Consider the following 23,275-nt stretch of genomic DNA (forward strand, 5'->3'; position numbering starts at 1 on the left):
ACATTTATGAAGCTACAAATGGCAAGAGCATGGTCATAGGGTGCATGGATCACTAGCGAAACACATGGCAAAAATGAACTTCCTGTTAACAGACTGACAACAATAACACTTAGAAATTTGAGAGCATGGTAATGACAAGCTAAAGCACCCCATAATTGCAAACAAAGGCATGCATAGATAGAGCATAACAATGTCTTCAAAACACCCTTACTGAGCATCATCAAAATTCGCATGGATTCACTTGTAGCATGGCAACATGAGGTAGCATGATAAGACTTAGCAGATAAACTAGTCACTGAAATCAGCAACACCAAGTGTGCTACTTGTCATTCTTGTGCTAGTCACCATAGGGCACATTAAAATACAAGGATTGCACCACTGTAAAGATGGCATGAAGATGTTCCTAAGACATGTTGACATGATGCTCAAAAGACAAACACACATAATGATATGAAAAAGACAAAACATCAAGTTCTGATAGTTGCCAGCAGATAACATCAATTAGCACTTTTGCAACGATGATTAGGCCATCAATATGTACAGTAACATGCATGTGAATGTCTCTAGCATGTAGAGCATCGTGAGATGAACATTTCGATATATCATGCACGTGAAACGGAGACGGATGCATAGAGTTATGACATGGCAAAGTGGCACACATAAAGTAGCTGATCCGGGGACCTGGTGGAATTTCACCTGGCGGAAAATGTCAATGGCCGGACGTGTCCGGCGAGGAGATGACCGGAGATGGCCGGAGATGGCAGATCCGGGTCGGATCTCCTCGGATCCGGCCGGATCCCGGTGAGGGGAGGCGCGGAGAGGCGCGGTGGCGAGCTTGCAGGGGCGGCGGAGGTGGGCAGGCGGCGCGAGGCGCGGTTGCGGCGGCGGTGAAGCGCGTCGAGGTGGCGGGGAGGCGCTGCAGGCGGTGCAGCTCGGGCACGGGCTGGGGTCTCGGAGCGGCATGGGCGAGGCACGACGGCGGGGAGCGGCGCGCGGGCCGGGAGGGCCCAGCCTGGGCTCGCGGGCCGGTGGTGGCAGGCGGTGACCGGGGACACGTGGCGGCTTGCAGTTGGCTGGGGCGCGGTGGCTGGATGCGTCCGACCGTTGGTGGACGTGTCCGGCAGTGCGGGGAGCGGAGTGGCTAGGGTTTGCCTTGATTTCGGAGGGGGAGGCCTTTTATAGATTGTGGGAGCTAGGAGAGGGCTATTGAGGTGCGGTTTCCCCACACCATCATGATCCAACGACGGAGAGCATGGAGGGGGTTTAGATGGGCTAGTGGGATGTTGTGGAGGGGTGTTGGGTTGCAAGGAGAGACGGGTTTCGGCGGTTACACAGTTAACCATTGGGGCATCAAACGACCTCCAAATGGAACAAAATTTGACAGGCGGTCTACCGGTGATATACCAAGGACACTTGAGAAATCTCGGCCCATTTCGAGAACATTTTTCTCCCGCTCACGAAACGAGATTTGAGAGGTGCAACAGGTGCATGTGTGAGTGTCGGATTCCGAAATGGACGAGGGCCAAAATGACCGGATGCATGAGACGAACACGAATGCAAAAGAGATGCACATGATGACATGAGATGAAATGCATGACAAGAACAGAATGCAAAACAAGAACAAAACCCAACCACGGAGGATATAACATATAGCATTGTCGGAAATTGCAAGAGTTGGAGTTACAATTATGGAATGTTACATCCGGGACGTTACAGGCTCCCCTGTGATTGGGGGTTTCGTCATTGGAGCAGCTCCGGTGAGTTGTACGATGCTGAGGCTGAAGCAGGACAAGATAGACAACATTAACATGAGTGGAATTCTAATAGCATCTCCAATAGATGACGTAAAATACATAACCACAAAGTGCTAGATGTAAAATACATCAGCCACCCATCTCTGAACTTAACAGTCGAAACTGAATTTAACTGTCTAGACTGAACTTAAACTGACTTTTGCTATCGAAACTGAATTTTAACTATCGAAACTGAACGCACTAGTGGAAGAAGAGCAGTAGCAGCGGCGCATGCGAGAGCCAGGGCAGCAGGTCGTGTAGCACTTCATCTTCAACTTCCACCCCCTGAGCTGCCAGCCACAACCGGCCAAACCACTGCCCCCAGCTGCCCGCGGCAGCCGGTGCGCCGCCCTGCCCGCCCCGAAACCACTCCCCACCGCAGGTCCGCTGCCGCCCCGGCCATCCCTCTAGCCCCCCCATGTCGAGCTTTTTCTCCGGCGATCCCCACGCCACCGCCCCACCACTGCCTGCGACCATCGCCCCCACCCTGAACCCTATGATTAGGGGTACCTCTCTAGAGAGCCCCCTCCCAGCTTCGGCTGGTTCTTCCTTAACTCTGGCGAGCCCCCCCACCCCACGAAAGTCGACTGACCCAAAAGTCGATTCATTCGACTGAAGTGTAGCCAAATTGGAGCAGCATCGCCAGCAAGAGCAAGAGCGAGAGTAGCAGCGCGAGTAAGAGCAGACTAGGCAGGGGACCGAGAGCAAGAGTAGAGCAGCAGGGCGAGCGAGAGCTAAAGCAGAAGTAGCTCCTACTGATGTGGACATCGCCGTCGAGGGAGCGACACCGTGGAGGAAGTGGCCGGTGACGCCGCCGTGGATGGAGCCGCACCATGTCGGCTCGGGACCGAGTGTCGGCAGCACCGTGAGATCGAATCAAGAAGAAAATGTGGTGATTAGTGTACAACCTCTTTGGTGGCACCGATTAGGCCTCAGATTCATCCGAGGAAACGGTGATGATGCTGCTCTTCCGGTGGTGCAGGTGAATACGGCGATGTGGGAATGGAGGTGGCGCGAAACATGAGGGGAACGTCAGGGCAGCTCCATGGAGGTGGAGGACGGGGTGGCTAAACCGGCGGGACGACAAGATCGACAACGGATCCTCATTCGGTACGGTGGATGAGGGACATTGAGGTGTTGTTGTGGACAATGTCGTTGGGGAAGAAGCTCTGGCTGGATATTGAGAGCTTCAAAGTTTTGTAAGAGACAAATTTACCTTGAGCCGGATGTTTGAACCGGATTTGAGAGCTTCAAAGCTTTGCGGGAGAGAGATGTCTCTTGAACTGGATTTTAAACCGGAATATTTATTTTTAACCGACAATTTTCTGACGGCCTTTAAATTTTCATCAATATGGCGGTATCCTCCGGAACCGGGTTATCATTCCCTCCAATGACCCGGGGTCTTAAATATCACGATATTTGCTAAGTCATGTCATCGTAGCCCCCGAGTCTCAAGGCGATTTGAGGAGTTGGCTTGAAACTCTCCATATTTGACCGTGATATAAACCGACATAACTTGTATATCATTGGTGTTAATAGCACGATGTGAATCCACAGAAGGTTGAGGTGACTGCGGCAGGTTTATAAATGATCCCGTACGAGTCGTGTCAGCAACTCGGCCAATGGTTCCTTCCAACTAGTGATTTGAAGTTAACCAAATTGTAGTGGCGGCGACTTGTGCGCCTGCCCATTGTACCACCCAGTGCAGACGGTGGTTGATAGTATATGATAATTTGCCTCCATTTTGTTGAAAGAAAACCGGGCTACCCAAGCTATGACTTGCTCATACTCAATAAACAGCTCATGCAGACAGGTGCGGCCCGGTATGTTGATGTAGACCAGGCCGCGAGACAAGGAGGACCGCAACATCAGAGGCGGCTTGGACAGATGAGTCGGCCGCGGCATTTGTAAGCTGGTGCGGACGGGGAAGATCGGCACCGGTGTCATAAACCGGCTCAGACGGGTGAGTTAATCGCGGGCGTGGTCCCGGCAAGCTGATGTGAACCGGGCCATAGGGACGACAACTTGCTCACGTTCATTCACCGGGTGGTATGACACGGACAAAATGCCAGTGTAGAACGTTGGTAGCACATGCTTCGTGCCCGTAATATAACGCCTCATTTGTAATGAACAATTGTCCTGCGTCAAAAAATACCACATGCCAAAGTAATTGTTCATACAAAAATTAATATGTACTATGAAAACAACCAGCCAGATATCACCTGATGTTTTTTATTCGGACAACGGATGATCCGCTCATTGCGATAGAGGTGGTTTAAGCTGGTCGGCAACTCAATATGGTCCCGACGGTTCAAGCAGAAACCCTCCGGGTTATTCTCCAGGTCTTTGAACACCCGGCACGGGCAGTGCAGATGTATACGTCGCCTCCTGACGCCGGCGCATGAGGACCGGATCATACCTTGGCCATGAGTCAATTGACCTGTGTACAACATAGCATACCGTGAAAAAAGCTTTGGATGATACTTAATTATACTAGTAAAAGTTTAGAAAAATAGCACTTGATTGTTTTTTTAAACACCTTTGTCTAGTGGTATTCGCCTTAAATTGATTTCAGCTTCACGTAATCACGTGACCGAGTACTAGTAGTACTTGATGTTTCCTTGGATTTGACTAGCCTCCACCATAAGAAAAATAACAACAGCACCAATTCCTTCGGGTCTTGAAGCTGCAGGTGGACAGGGAGAGTGACGGAGCGGCGCAGGTGAAGTCGTAGGAGCCTGCTCTAGGGCGGCTCGACGGCGAGCAGCGACTCTCCGGCGGCAGCTCAACACGGGGTTGTCTCAAAACATGGGGCGAATCTCCGGGGACGGCTCTGTAATGGTCTGAGCGGCGCACACGACGAGGGTAGTCTATGCAGCTCGACGTCACTGATGGCGACTCTCAAGGCGCAGACGTTGACCCAGGCAGCGGTAGGTGGCTCGCACTGCTGTTAGATGTGAGGACGAAGCTGCGTGGGGAGCGATGGGCCAGGCGGCGACTTGATAAAACAGGGGCGCCCTAACGCGCATGGAGTTTGAGGCAGCCATGGTGTAAGTCAGCAGCAGAAACGGCTCGTCGGGCCCTGGCGAGTCTACGGCGGAAGGGCGGACCTGCGATGCCCCAGTGGCGGGCGGGGCGAAGAGGCCGCGGGGGTTTGACGATGGCTCAGAGACCACGCCGGCCAAGGGCTGCAGCGCGGAAGCCGGGTCAGTGCTGTATCCACTTCTGGATCGTGCTTGTATCCACTTCCAGATCATGATTGATTTGCTTTTTTTAAATGACGTGTACCTCAATTGATATCTTACCAGGGACAGCAATCGGTGCTGCCAATTTTTCTTCCTCCTCTTTCTTTTTTGTTGTTTCACGTAAGGACCCCGCCACTTGATAGCTTTTGCTTTCCATATCTCTTTGAATAAATCTCTTCCAATCTGTATATGAGTCAAACTAGTAGTGCCAGTCGCTCTCTTAGTGAAAGTATTTGGAGTTGATCTATCCTCCATGCCCAAAATAGCAGCAGGAGTGTAACACCCCGGATGTAACTTTCCCTATTTGTACTCCAACTCTTGCCGTTTCTGGCATTAAGTTATTTTATTTTCTCGGGTTCGGATTTTGCCTCCGTGTGTTGTTGTCGTTGTCATGCATCTCATATCATGTCATCATGTGCATTGCATTTGCATACGTGTTCGTCTCATGCATTCGAGCATTTTCCCCGATGTCCGTTTTGCATTCCGGCGCTTCGTTCCCCTCCGGTGGTCATTTCTAGCTTTCTTTCGTGTGTGGGGATTAAACATTTCCGGGTTGGACCTAGACTTGCCAAGCGGCCTTGGTTTACTATCGGTAGACCACCTGTCAAGTTTCGTACCATTTAGACTTCGTTTGATACTCCAACGGTTAACCGAGGGACCGAAAAGGCCTCGTGTGTGTTGCATCCCAACACCCCTCCAATTTGGCCCAAAACCCACCAAACTCTGCTCCATGTCCTAGAGCGTTCGATCACGATCGCGTGGCCGAAAACCGTACCTCATTTGGACTCTCTTAGCTCCCTCTATGCCTATATATAGGTCCTCCTCGAAAATTCCGGATCAAACCCTAGTCCCCCTCCTCCTCCAGCCGCCGGACAAAAATCCGGACGGCCGGACGTGTCCGCCCGATCCGCCCGGGCCAATCTCGCGAAGCCACCTGGCGCCGCGCCCACTTCGTCCCCTCCCGTCGCCGCCGGCCCGCGGGGCCCGCTTCTGGCATGCGGGGCCCGTTCCCCTCCGCCCCTCCGCGCCAGGCTCCAGGGAGAGGAGCTCCCGAGCCGCCGCCGGCCGCCTTTGCCTCGCCGCGCCGCCGTGAGCGCCATTGCCGGCGCCGGAGCAAGCCACCGCGCCCCGCGCCGCCACCGCGCCGCTCCGCCGCCCCGCGCCGCCACCGCGCCGCTCCGCCGCCACCGCGCCGCCCCGCTGCCCTGCCGCGCCGCCCAGACGCCGTCGTCGCCGACCAGCCTGCCGGCGAGCTCCGGTGAGGATCCAGCGATCCTCGGGAGGCGCGCCCCGATCCAGATCCGAGGCAGCTACAGTAACCCTAGGAGGTGTTTTTTTTGCTAACTCCCGAAATTGCAGATCCAAGTGCCTCTGTTCGGGGCCCCGTAACTTTGCATCCGTAGCTCCAATTTGGGCATATATCATATCAAAATGTTTATCTCAGAGAGTGCATCATTTCATTCCATTGCATCATTTTCATTTGAGCTCATCTTGATGCTTGAAATGCTGTTAGAAGAGGGCTACTTGAGTTAATTGTCAGATCTGTTACTCCGTTTAGCACTTTTGTCATTTTTGCCATGATTAATGTGTGCATGATATGCCCGTGAGTTCTTCATATGTTTTGTTAAGGGTTTTGTCATCTTTCCAGAGGTGCAACCCATGTATTTTTAGGATATGTGTGGTGACTTGTGCAAGCTTGCAAAGTGGTGCACTTGCTAATTCTGTTTTCAGGGACTTAGTGATTTCACTAAGTCCTGGGTTTGTTTATCTCATGATGCCATATGTTCATGTTGTTTCCTAGTGATCCGTGCCTCTTTTGAGGATGATCAGTAAGGGAGTTTTGTTAATATTGTAGTTCTCTATCCATCCATGTATTTGTTTGCAATTATGGAGCACCCTAGCTTGAGTCAATCGAGCTCTACTTTTGCTTCGTTGCGAATTTGGGCAGATCGTCAACTTGTTTGCGATTTTGCCGATGTTATTGTAGTTGATCCGTGCATGCTATGCCATTGTTCTTGCCATGTCTAGCTTGCATTTTGTGCCTTCTTAAGGGATGTATGCTTGTCTTGCCATGACTTGCACCGTGGTGAGTGCATCGAGCTCGTAAACATGCCTTCGTGAGTTATGTTTCAGCATGTCCCAGTTTTATTCTAAGTCTGAATACTGATTATGTTTTTGCTATGTTCGTGTGCTTGTTAGTATATTTTGTGATCCTTTTTGACTCAAGGTCACTAAGGGACTTTTGTTAAGCTTGTTGAGTAGCTCCATGCCATGTATTTCTTTGTCATGTTCAGGTCCTGTAGCATGTTGTTTTGTTCCTCCGAAGAGGGCTATATGATCTGAAATTCCAGGCAAGTGTTAGTTTCACCAAGTCTGAGATCTGTTTGTCATTTGCATTTTTGCCATGCTTGTTTGAACATGTTAAGGGATGAATTGGCCGTAGCTCAGTGCTAGACTTTTGTTAAGAATTTTGTATGCATCCCTGCCATGTATTTTGTTGTCATGTTTGGGTGCTGTAGCATGTTCATCTCATTGCATTTAGATGCCTACTTGCTGTAAATTGCAGACCGGTGTCATTGTTGAATCGCTTGCCATTTCCAAACCGTAACTCCGATTTCGGCGTTCTTTATATTGTTTTCAAGAGATTTCATCTCATCTTTCCAGTGGAACACTTGGAATTCCAATTTGAGGCCAGGTTCATGCATTTCTTGTCATATCTTGCATTTTGCATCCCGCGTCACATCCCGCATAGCATATCATCTTTGCATCGTGTTGTTTGAGTTTGCACGTGGTTGATTGTATCCTTGTTGCTTGTTTGTCTTGTTTGGGTAGAGCCGGGAGACGAGTTCGCTAACGAGGAGCCAGTTGAGTTTGCTTTCGAGGATCCAGTCAACTCTGACAACTGTGCAGGCAAGATGATCATACCCTCGAAATCACTACTATCTTTGCTATGCTAGTTTGCTCGCTCTTTTGCTATGCCATTGCTACGATGCCTACCACTTGCTTGCAAGCCTCCCAAATTGCCATGTCAAACCTCTAACCCACCATTGTCCTAGCAAACCGTTGATTGGCTATGTTACCGTTTTGCTCAGCCCCTCTTATAGCGTTGCTAGTTGCAGGTGAAGATTGGAGGCCGTTCCTTGTTGGAACATCTTTTATTTACTTGTTGGGATATCGTTATATTGCCTTGTTATCTTAATGCATCTATATACTTGGTAAAGGGTGGAAGGCTCGGCCTCTCGCCTAGTGTTTTGTTCCACTCTTGCCGCCCTAGTTTCCGTCATATCGGTGTTATGTTCCCGGATTTTTGCGTTCCTGAAGCGGTTGTGTTATAATGGGAACCCCTTGATATTTCGCCTTGATTAAAGCTTTTCCAGCAATGCCCAACATTGGTCTTACCATTTGCCACCTAGCCTCTTTTTCCCTTGTGTTTCCGGAGCCCGAGGGTCATCTTATTTTAAAACCCCCCGGGCCAGTGCTCCTCTGAGTGTTGGTCCAAATAGAGCCACTTGCAGCGCCACCTCGGGGCAACTTGATGGTTGGTTTTAGTTGTACGTAGTGTTCATCTGAGTGTGCCCTGAGAAAGAGATATGTGCAGCTCCTATCGGGATTTGCCGGCACATTCGGGCGGTGTTGCTGGTCTTGTTTTAACCTATCGAAGTGTCTTGAATTACCAAGATACCGAGTCTGATCGGAACATCTTGGGAGGAGGTCTATTCCTTCGTTGACCATGAGAGCTTGTCATGGGCTAAGTTGGGACTCCCCTGCAGGGATTGAACTTTCGAAAGTCGTGCCCGCGGTTATGGGCAGATGGGAATTTGTTAATGTCCGGTTGTAGATAACTTGAACCTTAATTTAATTAAAATGAATCAACTGAGTGTGTTACCGTGATGGCCTCTTCTCGGCGGAGTCCGGGAAGTGGACACGGTGTTGGAGTAATGTTTGCGCAGGTTGTTCTCTAGCTTCTCGCTCGTGCTTTGCCTCCTCTTCTCGCTCTCTTTTGCGAATAAGTTAGCCACCATACTTGCTAGTAGCTTGCTGCAGCTACACTCATATTTTACCTTGCCTTACCTATAAGCTTGAATAGTCTTGATCGCGAGGGTGCGAGATTGCTGAGTCCCTGTGGCCCATAGATTACTATTACACCAGATGCAGGGCCTGATGATTCCGCTCTAGGAGACGCGTATGAGCTCAAGTGGGAGTTCGACGAAGACTCTCAACGATACTATGTTTCCTTTCCCGACGATCAGTAGTAGTGCCTAGCCGGGGGTGAATGGGACCGTTGTCGCATGTTGGGTTCTCTTTATTTTGGCGCCGTAGTCGGGCCATGAGTGTTTGGATGATGTAATGTTATTTATGTACCTGATTGACGTGGCGAGTGTAAGCCAACTATGTTATCTCCCCTTTTATTATTATATTACATGGGATGTTTGTGAAGATTGCCTAACTTGCGACATATGCCTTCAATGCGATTATATCTCTAAGTCGTGCCTCGACACGTCGGAGCTATAATCGCATCGAGGGTGTTATAAGGAGACACAATTGATTCCATCGGGACTTGTAGCCTAGGACTTCTTTGCGTAGAATAGCAACAGCTCTACCGATTGGACCGTTGTTTGTGGATGCAGTAACAATCCGATTCGGCCACCAAACTTTCGATCTCAGTGAGTTGTATCGGCAACTTATGGCTATGAAGAGATCATCACCTTAATTTTCTTAAATCTCGAATGGGTTTCAAATCTGACTGCATGTCTTCTAAATAATGTAAATCCTTCGACAACGATTCTTCTTCATCCGAAAAGTTTGCGAGCTTCTCGATCCTTGAAGGAGATCCCTCCAAGAACTCAACACCATAGTGCGCAGGACGCACATTGGGCGCCAACTATCATGGAATTGTCACGGCAGATGTCCTTAGTGTGAGGACTTAGTCGTGAGGCCAACGCATCTATGTGGTAGCTTGAGAGGGGTTGAGAGGAATTGAGAGATGCAACACAAGACAAGGGTTTAGACATCTTCGGGCCCCGGGAAACATCGTCCGGTAATAACCCTACGTGTTGTTTGTGGCTAGGTCTCATTACGATCATGAGGGAGTCGCCAGTAAGCCGGCTCTTTGTGTCTAGCCCTAGAGATTATTTTCTATCCCTCTTTGGGGATCTCTACCCCTCCTTATATATGTTGAAGGGGCGGGTTACATGTGGAGTCCTAGTAGGACTAGGACTAGTCTATCCTTTCTCACAAGTTGAATACAAGTCCGGGTCTTGCTTCCTCGTAAAGGAAATATTCATCATCCCTTTTCTCTTAAGCCGGCCCACCAGAGTATAAGCTGGCCCGCTGGGCCTTGGGCTTTGTCGTCCATCTGATCCGCCCGCCGGGTCTCCAGTGAGTCACAATATCCCGGTGGGTTATATGTAAACCGACATGTCCGGGCGGATCTCCAGTGAGTCTCCAAGCTCCGGCCAGGTCTCTGGTGAATTGCCAAGTCCGGCCGGGTTATGATTCCGGCCGGGTCATACCGCTTGTTGAAGAAACACATGGTCTTGATAACCCGACATAGGTAGTAGAGGTAAATTCTCTCTATAGATATGATAAAGCTGAAATCCCATTTACTAAGTTGGGTAGCCCATGCTTGGATGAGTTTGATAACTTTATGGTTAAACAAGAAAGCTTCAGTGCTTATTTTGGTAGAGAATTAAAACACAATGCTAATATGCTTGAACACTTGGGTGATTATATTGCTAATGTTAAAGGTGAACTTAAACATATTAGTAAACATGCTTCTATGGTTACCACTCAAGTAGAACAAGTACTTAAAGCTCAGAATGATTTGCTCAATGAATTTAATAGTAAGAGAAATGATAATGTTGTTAGAGTTATGACCAGAGGTGGTAAAACGACTCAGGAACCTTTGTATCCTGAGGGCCATCCTAAGATAATTGAGCAAGATTCTGAGAGAAATAATATTGATGCACCTAGTCCTTCTAAAAGGAAGAAAAAGAAAAATGATAGGAGTTTGCATGCTTCTAGTGAACCTGCTATTCACACACCTGAGAATCCTAATGATATCTCTATTTCTGATGCTCAAACACAATCTGGTAATGAACATGAACCTAGTAATAATGTTAATGATGATGTTCATGTTGATGCTCAACCTAGCAATGATAATGATGTAGAGAATGAACCTGCTGTTGATCTTGATAACCCACAATCAAAGAATCAACGTTATGATAAGAGAGACTTTGTTGCTAGGAAGCACGGTAAGGAAAGAGAACCATGGGTTCAGAAACCCATGCCTTTTCCTCCTAAACCATCCAAGAAAAAGGATGATGAGGATTTTAAGCACTTTGCTGAAATGATTAGACCTATCTTCTTGCATATGCGTTTGACTGAAATGCTTAAAATGAATCCTTATGCTAAGTACATGAAAGAAATTGTTAAAAATAAAAGAAAGATACCGGAAGCTGAAATTTCCACATTGCTTGCTAATTATACTTTTAAGGGTGGAATACCTAAGAAACTAGGAGATCCCAGAGTACCAACTATACCATGCTCCATTAAAAGAAACTATGTTAAAACTGCTTTATGTGATCTTGGAGACGGTGTTAGTGTTATGCCTCTCTTTTTATATCGTAGACTTGATTTGAATAACTTGACACCTACTAAAATATCTTTGCAAATGGCTGATAAATCAATCGCTATACATGTCGATATTTGTGAGGATGTGCCTATTGTGGTTGCAAACGTTACTATTTTAACGGACTTTGTTTTTCTTGATATTCCCGAGGACGATAGTATGTCTATTGTTCTTGGAAAACACTTTTTGAATACTGCAGGGGCTGTTATTGATTGCACCAAAGGCAATGTCACTTTTCATGTTAATGGTAATGAGCATACGGTACACTTTCCGAGGAAACAACCTCAAGTCCACAATATCAACTCTTTTGGAAAAATTCCATTGATTATTTTTGGAGGTTTTACATTTCCTCTTCCTACTGTCAAGAAGAAATATGATATTCTTATTGTTGGGGATGTGCATATCCCCGTTGAGGTAACCTAGTGTTATTCGAAAATTCTCCAGTTCCATGTTATTCAGAATGAGTTTGTTAACAAGACCTGATCAACCTTGTTAGTGGATTCCTTTTGATGAGCATGAGATGGATGAATTTAGAAAACACAACTCTCTGTACCCTCTTTTAACTTTCTGTTATTTAGTTGAAATAAAGCAAAATAGTATATTCTGTCTGTTTTCTGAATTATCCATACTATATAAAAATTCCCCGAAAATAAAAGTTCTCCAAATGGCCTGAAATTTAAATATGATTTTTTCTGGAATATTTGAGAATATCTGGCATTGAAAACGCAGCAGGGGGAGCAAGCACCTGGACACGAGGGAGGAGGGCACGCCCCCTGCCTCGTGGTCCCACGGTGGCTCCTTTCCACTTATTCCAACTACCACACACTTCTTCTTCCTCCCACAAACATCACCAACCAGCTCAAACCCGAGTCCAAGCTCATTTTCTGCCATTTTCGATCTCCTTGCTCAAAGCACCTCTCACAAAACTGCTTTGGGGGGTTGTTCCTTGGTATGTGACTCCTCCAATGGTCCAATTAGTTTTTGTTCTAGTGCTTTATTCATTGCATATTTTTGTTGCTTAGGTGACCCTATTCTTGAGCTTGTATGTCAAATTTATGTGGTCAAAAGTAGTTTTGATGCATGATATTGCCTCTAGGCACTTGTAGGAGTAGTTGCTATCAATATTGTTGAGTTTGGTTCACTATTGTTTTGAAGTTACGAAAAATTTCAGAAATTTTCAGAAAAAGATGAAGAGATTTTTGAGGAGCTCATTGAGCCGAAGCTCGAAGGATAAGCAAAGTGAGGAGGATAAGAGGCCCAAATATAATCTTCCTCACACCACGGAGGTTCGGCCATGTGAATGGCCTTGTGATGATTTCTTGAGAGTAGTCGGGATTTATGATGATTTCTATGAATTGGCTGAGAATGGAGGCCTCACCGCCTTCCTCCACGACTGACGCGAATAGTATCTCTTGCTCACCAATATCTTTGTGCAACACTTTCATTCCATGCTAGGAGCTCACCACCTACGGTGGAATTTTATTTATATGATGAGCATAAGGAGATGTCACTTCATGATTTTTGTCGGGTTTGTCTGATCCCTTTCGAGGGCAGTGTAGAGGAACCACATCATGATTATGTGGATGGGTTTATTGATACCATCACTGTAGGGGGAACGAGGAAGGTTTCCGATGCACGAATTACTAGCATACACTTTCCTGTTCTACGTTACTTTGCTATATTTCCTAGTAGATGCTTAATTGGGCGCGAAAACTGTGGAAACCTGAGTGCCCCTGATATTGTTATTTTGTAACATTCTTTATTTCATGATGACACGTTTAGTATGGGCGCTATTGTGGCAAAGCGGTTAAATCTTGACCGTACTAAGGGCCCCGTCCTTGGAGGCATCTTCTCCTCGCGCCTCGCTGCACATTTTAACATACCTATTAGGCACTATGAGAAAGAAGAAAAATTGCTGCCTCCTATTTATCTAGATTACAAGAGTATAGTAGCACATGATTTTATTGTTAAGAATAGGGAAAAGGCACTTAAGTACAAATTAATATTTGGTAAAAATCATCCTAGGGCTATTACCTTGCCTGCTCCATCCTTGTTTGATTTATCTGCAGGCAAGTACCTTGTTCCATTGGAGGCCATTCACGCCTACCGGAACCCTACATCAGCTACAGAGCCGAAGCCGGAACCAGAATTTGATCCTCCACGACAGTCTGATTATCAGTGGGATTCGGAGGTGATTGCCAACCAGTGGCAATCCGAGGCTTCTTCACAGTATGACCCCAACTATTACCTTGGATATCTGCCAGGCCAACCATGGCCGTAGACCAACTTAGGCCAAAAGCCTAAGCTTGGGGGAGTACGTATTTCTCACCGACATTACTGTAACACCCACAATGCGGCTATATCTTCCATGTGTTGGGGCACGGCTTAGAGGCATAGCCGCATGGTAGGCATGTCACAAGAGGGGTAATCTTTACACATCCCATGTATTGAAATAAGAAAGGGATAAAGAGTCGGCTTACAATCGCCACTTCACACAATACATAAATAATCCATACATCATCCAAGGTACAATCAAAGGTCCGACGACAGAACCAAAATAAAGAAAGACAACCCCAAATGTTAGATCCCCGATCGTCCCAACTGGGCTCCTCTACTAATCATGCGGAAAAGAAACATAGTAACGGCCTGAATCCTCGTCGAACTCCCACTTGAGTTCGGTAGCGTCCCCTACACTGGCACCATCGGCACCTGCATCTGTTTGGAAGTATTTGTGAGTCGCGGGGACTCAGTAATCTCACACCCGTGAGATCAAGACTATTTAAGCTTAAGGGTAGGAAAGGGTAGTGAGGTGGAGCTGCAGCAAGCACTAGCATATATGGTGGCTAACATACGCAAAAGAGAGCGAGAAGAGAAGCAACGCACGGACGAGAAGCTATAAGTGATCAAGAAGTGATCCTGAAGCTACTTAAGTTCAAGCATAACACAAGACCGTGTTCTCTTCCCGGACTCCGCCGAAAAGAGACCATCACGGCTACACACGCGGTTGATTCATTTTAATTAAGTCAAGTGTCAAGTTCTCTACAACCGGATATTAACAGATTCCCATCTGCCCATAATCGCGGGCACGACTTTCGAAAGTTCAAAACCCTACAGGGGTGTCCCAACTTAGCCCATCACAAGCTCTCACGGTCAACGAAGGATATTCCTTCTCCCGGGAAGACCCGATCAGTCTCGGAGTCCCGGTTACAAGATATTTCAACAATGGTAAAACAAGACCAGCAAAGCCGCCCGATGTGCCGACAAATCCCGATAGGAGTCGCACGTATCTCCTTGTCAGGGCACACCGGATGAGACATACTATGAGTAAAACCAACCCTCAAGTTGCCCCGAGGTGGCCCCACGGTCTACTCGGTTTGGACCAACACTCAGAGGAGCATTGGCCCGGGGAGGTTTAAAATAAAGATGACCCTTGAGTCTGCAAAACCCAAGGGAGGGTATATGGTGGTAGGTAGGCAAATGGTAAAACCAAGGTTGGTCCTTGCTGGAGGAGTTTTATTCAAAGCGAACTGTCAAGGGGTCCCCATAACACCCAACCGCGTAAGGAACGCAAAATCAAGGAACATAACACCCGTATGACGGAAACTAGGGCGGCAAGAGTGGAACAAAACACCAAGCATAAGGCCGAGCCTTCCACCCTTTACCAAGTATATAGATGCATTAAATTAAATAAGAGATAATAATGATATCCCAACAATATCCATGTTCCAACACGGAACAAACTTCGTCTTCACCTGCAACTAGCAACGTTATAAGAGGGGCTGAGCAAAAGCGCTAACATAGCCAAACAACGGTCTGCTAGGAAAGGTGGGTTAGAGTCTTGACATGGCAATATGGGAGGCATGATATAGCAAGTGGTGGGTAAAACGGCATAGCAATAGAGCGAACAACTAGCAAAGCAAAGATAGAAGTGATTTCGAGGGTATGGTCATCTTGCTTGCAAAGTTCTCAGAGTTGCCGAAAGCATGATCCTCCTTAGCATAATCAACATGTTCCTCGATCACGTACTCGTCTCCCAGCTCTAGCAAAAGCAATAACACAAGCAAAGAAACAACAATCAATCACGGTGCAATGCACAAGCAACATGATGCAAAACATGGCATGATATGCAAGACATGATATGCAATGCATATGCATGCTCCAGAAAGGAAAGAATGATCAAGGAATCAAATTGGCAAACCAAGTGTGCCGCTGGAAAGATGAGATGATTTCGGTCGAAATCGATATAGAGATCACCAGAAACGGATGCACGGTTTGCAAATGGCAAGCAAAACAAGAATGGCACAATTCTGCGATTAACAACATGATGCCACTTAGAATGCAACAAGAAACTAAGCTACTGCACTCCAACATAGCAACAAAGCTCATGGCAGTTATGGACACAAGATGCTTGACAAGACATGAACACTGAGCTATGGCTAAATCACACAAGAGCAGGTTCAAACAAGCATGGTAAAATACTAATATGCCAGAAATAACATCTGGAAGCCAAGTTTATAGCAAGCAAACAACATGCTACAGGAACATATCATAGAAAATAAAGGCATGGAATGATTCTACTAAATGCATAGGACAAAAGTCTCTTACTGATCATGAGCCAAAAAAGGCACAGAAGATATGATGGCACCCATGTAAACATACCATGTTCTGTTAGCAGTTTCAGACTTAGCAGAAAACTGAGCATGGCATAAACAACATTATGAAGGCATCTTTGCAAGCTCAAATCACTCATCAAAAAGCCTTGCATGACAAAACAAGCATGGCAACAGCAAGATGACATGTTCATGAAGCTAACCATGGCAAGAGCAAGTCGTAGCCTGCTTGGATCACTAACAACAACCATGGCAAAATTGATTAACATGTAAACAATCTGCCAGGAACATTTTATAGAAAAAGTAGAGCAAGATTAAGACATGCCAGGTCACTCCATAATTGCAAACAGGGGCATGAATGGATATATCATAACCTTATGTACAAAACACCCTTACTGAAGATAATCAAAACAAGTATTTATCTCACTGTTGCATCATGTTTACATAGCATAAAAATAACAGCAGGAAAACGACTTGGCCAAAACCTAAGTCCCTGAAATCACCAATATCATGAAGGCTACTTTGCATGCTTCTGCTAGTCACCACAAAGATAACAAAAATACATGGCAAGCACCTCTGTAAAGATGGCATGGCATAGTTCAAAACACATGTAGAGCTCATGCCCATTTGGCGCACACAACAAATGTGACAAAAATGACAAAACGTCATAATCTGATAAGTAGCAGCAGTAAACATTTTATAGCACTCTAGCATCAATGATTTGGGCATCAATATGAACTCAAAAAAGCATGCCAAAATGGAATGAAATGAAGAGCATCTCGCAGTGAACATTTTGGTACCACATATGCATGAAACGGAGAACCGGTCACCCGGATACGACTTGATGAACAGGGGCATAAAATCATCACAGAAAAGGACTTGGAGATATTTTTACCCCACGGAAAAGTCAACGGAGGATCGGGTCGGGTCGCGGATCCGGGTCGGGTCGGAGGCAGGGAAGGGCCCGGGCGGCAGGGATGCTCCGGCGAGGTCGGAGAAGTGCGGGGCGATGCCGACGAGGTCGCTCTGGGGTGGTTCCGGTCGGATCTCACTGGATCTAGGCACGGTCGACGAGGGGCAGCACTGGGTGGAGGGGCAGCACGCGGCGAGGTGAGGAGCAGCGCAGTGGAGCGGCAGCTGGCGGCAAGCGGAGCGGCGGCGTCGGCGAGCGCGGGCGGCGAGCGCGGGCGGCGCAAGCGGTGGGGAGACGGGCCGGCCGGCGACACGGGAGGCGGCGGTGGACATGTGGCACGCCCTCACTGCCACGGGGCGGCGGCGCGCGGACATGTCCGGTGGCGGCGGGGGAAGTTTTGCTAGGGTTTCATCCAAGAAAAATCAGGGAGGGGCATATATTTATAGGTAGGAGGAGGTAGGAGTGTACAAATGGGGTGTAGTTTTCGCCCACACGATCGTGATCCGATGACGGAGGACATGGGAGTGGTTTAGAAGAGTTATTGGGCTGTTTTGGAGGGGTGTTGGGCTGCAACACACACGAGGCCTTTGTGGTTACCCGGTTAACCGTTGGAGCATCAAACGGACTCCAAATGGAACGAAATTTGACAGGCGGTCTACCGGTGGTGTACCAAGGCCACTTGGAAAATCTCGGTCCGTTCCGAGAATGTTTAACACCCGCTCACGAAAAGAGGCAAGAGGGGTGCGCCGGTGCATGTGGGAGTGCCGGATTGCAAAACGGACAACGGGGAAAATGCTCGGATGCATGAGACGAACACGTACGCCAATGTGATGCACATGATGACATGATATGATATGCATTACGTGAAAAAAATCAAAATGAAGACAAAACCCAACCACGAAGGGAAATCTCATAACTTAAAGCCGAAAAATGCAAGAGTTGGAGTTACAAATATGGCAAGTCACATCCGGGGTGTTACAATTACATTCATGTTCACACACTCATTGCTACTTTTCAGTGCTCATACTTTTTAATTGTATCATCCATGCTAGTTTATTTTCCTTTTTATACTTTCTTCTTGTGTGTTTAATAAACCTTAAGAAAAACAAAAAAATTAGTTGTAGCTTTTAATTAGTTTACTTTATATGATTGTAGTAGTAATTAAAAAGAAAACCCAAAAAGATTTCTCGTTCTTCTTTTGCTTGTTGGGAGCTTTCCCGTATAAATAGTTTTATTTCGTTTCTTGTTCTTTGGGGGTCGAGAGGAGAAGACCATAATTAAAATGTTGAAGTAGCTCTCATATGCATTATTGTTGATCTGACAAAAGTGCCCATATTACCTTGTCTTCTCTCTTGAATTGAATGCTTGCAAATTCCAGCTTAGTCCAATGCACGTGCACTATTATTATTATCCACACTATTCGGTCATGCAAGTGAAAGGAAATAATGATGATTATATGATGAACTGGTATGAACTCGACCTCTCTTGTTTTTGTAAATATGATTAGTTCATCATTCCTGATTCAGCCTATTATGAATAAACATGTTTTCAATGAAAATTAGAGATTATAGTTGTTTATGCCATGCTTAATTAGCTAGGAGCTTATAATGGTTTCCCTTGCGTGTCAACATGCTATTAAAATGGTTATGATGTGGTATGATAGGGTGGTATCCTATTTTGAATGATTCGAGTGGCTTGACTTGGCACATGTTCATGCATGTAGTTGAAAAAAAATCAAGATAGCCTCTATGATATTTATGTTCATGGTGCATTATATACTACTCATGGTTGTATTCGGTGTTGATTAATTTTAATGCATGTTCGTGACTGTTGTCGCTCTCTAGCTGGTCGCTTCTCAGTCTTTTGCTAGCCTTCAACTGTACTAAGCGGGAATACTGCTTGTGCATCCAATTCCATAAACCCCAAAGTTGTTCCATATGAGTCCACCGTACCTAACTATATACGGTATCTACCTACCATTCCAAGTAAATTTGTATGTGCCAAACTCTAAACCTTCAAATAAACATTCTGTTTTGTATGCTCGAATAGCTCATGTATCAACTAGGGCTGTCCGTATCTTCCATGTTAGGCGGGTTATTCTCAAGAGGAGTCGAATCCCCTCCTCACTCACGGGAAAAAGGTTGGTCATCGGGATGCCTAGTCCCATGCTTTATGCAAATCAAATCAAAATAACTGCAAACAAAACTCGCCCGGGACTCTTGTTAGTTGGAGGCACTCGTTGTTTCGAGCAAGCCATGGATTGATGCTTGTTGGTGGAGGGAGAGTATAAACTTTACCATTCTGTTTGGGAACCACCTATAATGTGTGTAATATGGAAGATATCGCCATCTCTCGGTTGTTATGTTGACAATGAAAGTATACCGCTCAAAATATTATTCATATCTATTTCAAAACCAAGCTCTGGCACCTTTACAAATCCCTGCTTCCCTCTGCGAAGGGCCTATCTATTTAATTTTATGTTGAGTTATCATCCTCTTATCAAAAAGCACCATTTGAAGAGAACCACTGTCATTAGCATTCATCAATGTTAGTTTACATTGAGTATGACTTGACTAGATCTCTTTTACCATGAATTACAATGTGTAGTCACTCCTTGATATTTAAAGGTGCTTTGCATTTATGTTTTACGGTCTTAGAAAGGGCTAGCGAGATACCATCCTGTTATATCATATTATGATTGTTTTGAGCAAGTGTTGTCATCCGAGATTTATTATTATTGCACGCTAGTTGATTATGCCATTGATATGAGTAAACATGATACCTAAATGTTATTGTGAATATGGTTAGTTCATAATCTTTGCCGAAAACTTAAATACTGGCTTTACATATTTACAGCAACAAGAGCAAACAGAGTTTGTAAAACTTTTTCTTTATCACTTTCAGTTTATCAACTGAATTGCTTGAGGAAAAGCAAAGGTTTAAGCTTGGGGGAGTTGATACGTCTCTGTCGTATCTACTTTTCCAAACACTTTTTCCCTTGTTTTGGACTCTAACTTGCATGATTTGAATAGAACTAATCCGAACTGACGCTGTTTTCAGCAGAATTGCCATGGTGTCATTTTTTTTGCAGAAATAAAAGTTCTTGGAATGACCTGAAAATCAACGGAGAATTATTTTGGAATATGTAAAAAAATACTGGAAGGAAGATCCACGTCAGGGGGGCCTCCACCTATCCACGAGGGTGGGGGCATGCCTTACCCCCCCTGGGCGTGCCCCCTGCCTCGTGGCCCCCTAATACTCCACCGACCTCAACCCTGACTCCATATATTCACTTTCGGGGAGAAAAAACTGGGGAGAAGGATTCATCGCGTTTTACGATGCGGAGCCCTAAAACTTCTCGGGAGGGCTGATCTGGAGTCCGTTCAGGGCTCCGGAGAGGGGAATCCATCGCCATCGTCATCGCAAACCATCCTCCATCACCAATTTCATGATGCTCACCGCCGTGTGTGAGTAATTCCATCATAGGCTTGCTGGAAGGTAATGGGTTGGATGAGATTTATCATGTAATCGAGTTAGTTTTGTTAGGATTTGATCCCTAGTATCCACTATGTTCTGAGAATGATGTTGCTATGACTTTGCTATGCTTAATGCTTGTCAGTAGGGCCCGAGTGCCATGATTTCATATCTGAACCTATTATGGTTTCATCAATATATGAGAGTTCTTGATCCTATCTTGCAAGTCTATAGTCACCTATTATGTGTTATGGTCCGTTAACCCCGAAGTGACAATAATCGGGATACTTACCGGTGATGACCATAGTTTGAGGAGTTCATGTATTCACTATGTGTTAATACTTTGTTCTGGTACTCTATGAAAAGGAAACCTTAATATCCCTTAGTTTCCTCTAAGACCCCGCTGCCACGGAGGGTAGGACAAAAGATGTCATGCGAGTTCTTTTCCATAAGCACGTATGACTATATTCGGAATACATGCCAACATTACATTGATGAACTAGAGCTAGTTTTGTGTCACCCTAGGTTATGACTGTTACATGATGAACCGCATCCGGCATAATTCTCCATCACCGATCCATTGCCTACGAGCTTTCTATATATTGTTCTCCGCTTATTTACTTTTCTGTTGCTATTGTTATCCTCACTACAAAACACCAAAATATTACTTTTGGTACCATTACCTTCTACCATCATTACCATTACTATCATATTACTTTGCTACTAAACACTTTGCTGGAGATATTAAGTTTCTAGGTGTGGTTGAATTGACAACTCAGGTGCTAATACTTGAGAATATTCTTTGGCTCCCCTTGTGTCGAATCAATAAATTTGGGTTGAATACTCTAACCTCGAAAACTGTTGTGATCCCCTATACTTGTGGGTTATCAGGAACGTCCCACCTTTTGGGACAAAACGATATCCATTGCCTCATATTACTTTCAAGATTTTTTCTCGTGTCAACATAAAACAACAGGAGTCTTCTGTGAATTTTGGTGATTTTTCGTGGTTCGTTTGGACCGTTGATTGCCGGCAAAACATTGAGATGCCTGGTTTTTAAATTCTAGTAAATCCAAAACTCGTCTAAAATTCATGAAACTTGGCATGCTATCATAGGGCATCATCAACATGCCTTGGTACAAATTTTGTCTCGTGTGGGGCAGGTTTAGGTATATGCTTCTCACAAACTAGAGCTTCTCACAACAAGCATGATGGTTTTCGGTCGGGAATGTCCCACCTTTGCGGACGAAACGATATCCATTGCCTCTTATTGCTTTCAAGTTTTTTTCTTGTGTCCAGATAGAACAACAACAATGTTGTGTGAATTTTTGTGGTTTTTCGGGGTTCATTCGGACATTTTTATGCATTAAATGAGTTTTCAATGCATTTATGTGCATAATTCAAATATGAACTACATGCGCATGCTCCACTGCATATAAATTGGTTGAAAAAAATCAAATCTTTGTCCTTGGGTTCATACTTAGGTCCCATGCAAGAAATGGGAATGAATTTCAAACACCATGGCACCATTGATTGCCGGCAAAACATTGGGATGCCACGTTTTTAAATTCTAGTATATCCAAAAGTTGTCTGAAATTCATGAAACTTGGCATGATATCATGGAGCGGCATCAACATGTCGTGGTACAAATTTTGTCCCATTTGGGGCAGGTTTGGGTATATGCTTCTCACAAACTGGAGCTTCTCACAACAAACATGATGGTTTTCGGTAGGGAACATCCCACCTTTAGGGACGAAACGATATCCATTGCCTCTTATTGCCTTCAAGTTTTTTCTCGTGTCAACATAGAACAACATGAGTGTTGTGTGAGTTTTTGTTATTTTTCGGGGTTCGTTTCGACATTTTTATGCATTCAGTGAGTTTTCAATGCATTTATGTGCATAATTCAAATTTAAACTACATGTGCATGCTCCAGTGCATATAAATTGGTTGAAAAATCAAATCTTTGTCCTTAGGTGCATGCTTAGGTCCCATGCAAGAAATGGGAATGAATTTGAAACACAATGGCACCATTGATTGCCGGCAAAACATTGAGATGCCTCGTTTTTAAATTCTAGTATATCCAAAAGTCGTCTGAAATTCATGAAACTTGGCATGCTATCATGGAGCGGCATCAATATGTCGTGGTACAAATTTTGTCCCGTTTAGGGCAAGTTTGGGTATATGCTTCTCACAAACCGGAGCTTCTCACAACAACCATGATGGATTTCGAGGGAACGTCCCACCTTTGGGGATGAAACGATATCCATTACCTCTTATTGCTTTCAACTTTTTTTCTCGTGTCTACATAGAACAACAGGAGTGTTGTGTGAATTTTTGTGAATTTTTGGGATTCGTTTAGACATTTTTATGCATTAAGAGAGTTTTTAATGCATTTATGTGCATAATTCAAATTTAAACTACATGTGCATGCTCCAGTGCATATAAATTGGTTGAAAAATCAAATCCGTGTCCTTGGGTGCATGCTTAGGTCCCATGCAAGAAATGGGAATGAATTTCAAACACCAGGGCACTGTTCATTACCGGCAAAACATTGAGATGCCTGGTTTTGAAATTCTAGTAAATCCAAAACTCGTCTGAAATTCATG

Source organism: Triticum dicoccoides, chromosome 4A, assembly GCF_002162155.2.
Source record: "Triticum dicoccoides isolate Atlit2015 ecotype Zavitan chromosome 4A, WEW_v2.0, whole genome shotgun sequence".
Lineage (NCBI taxonomy): Eukaryota > Viridiplantae > Streptophyta > Magnoliopsida > Poales > Poaceae > Triticum > Triticum dicoccoides.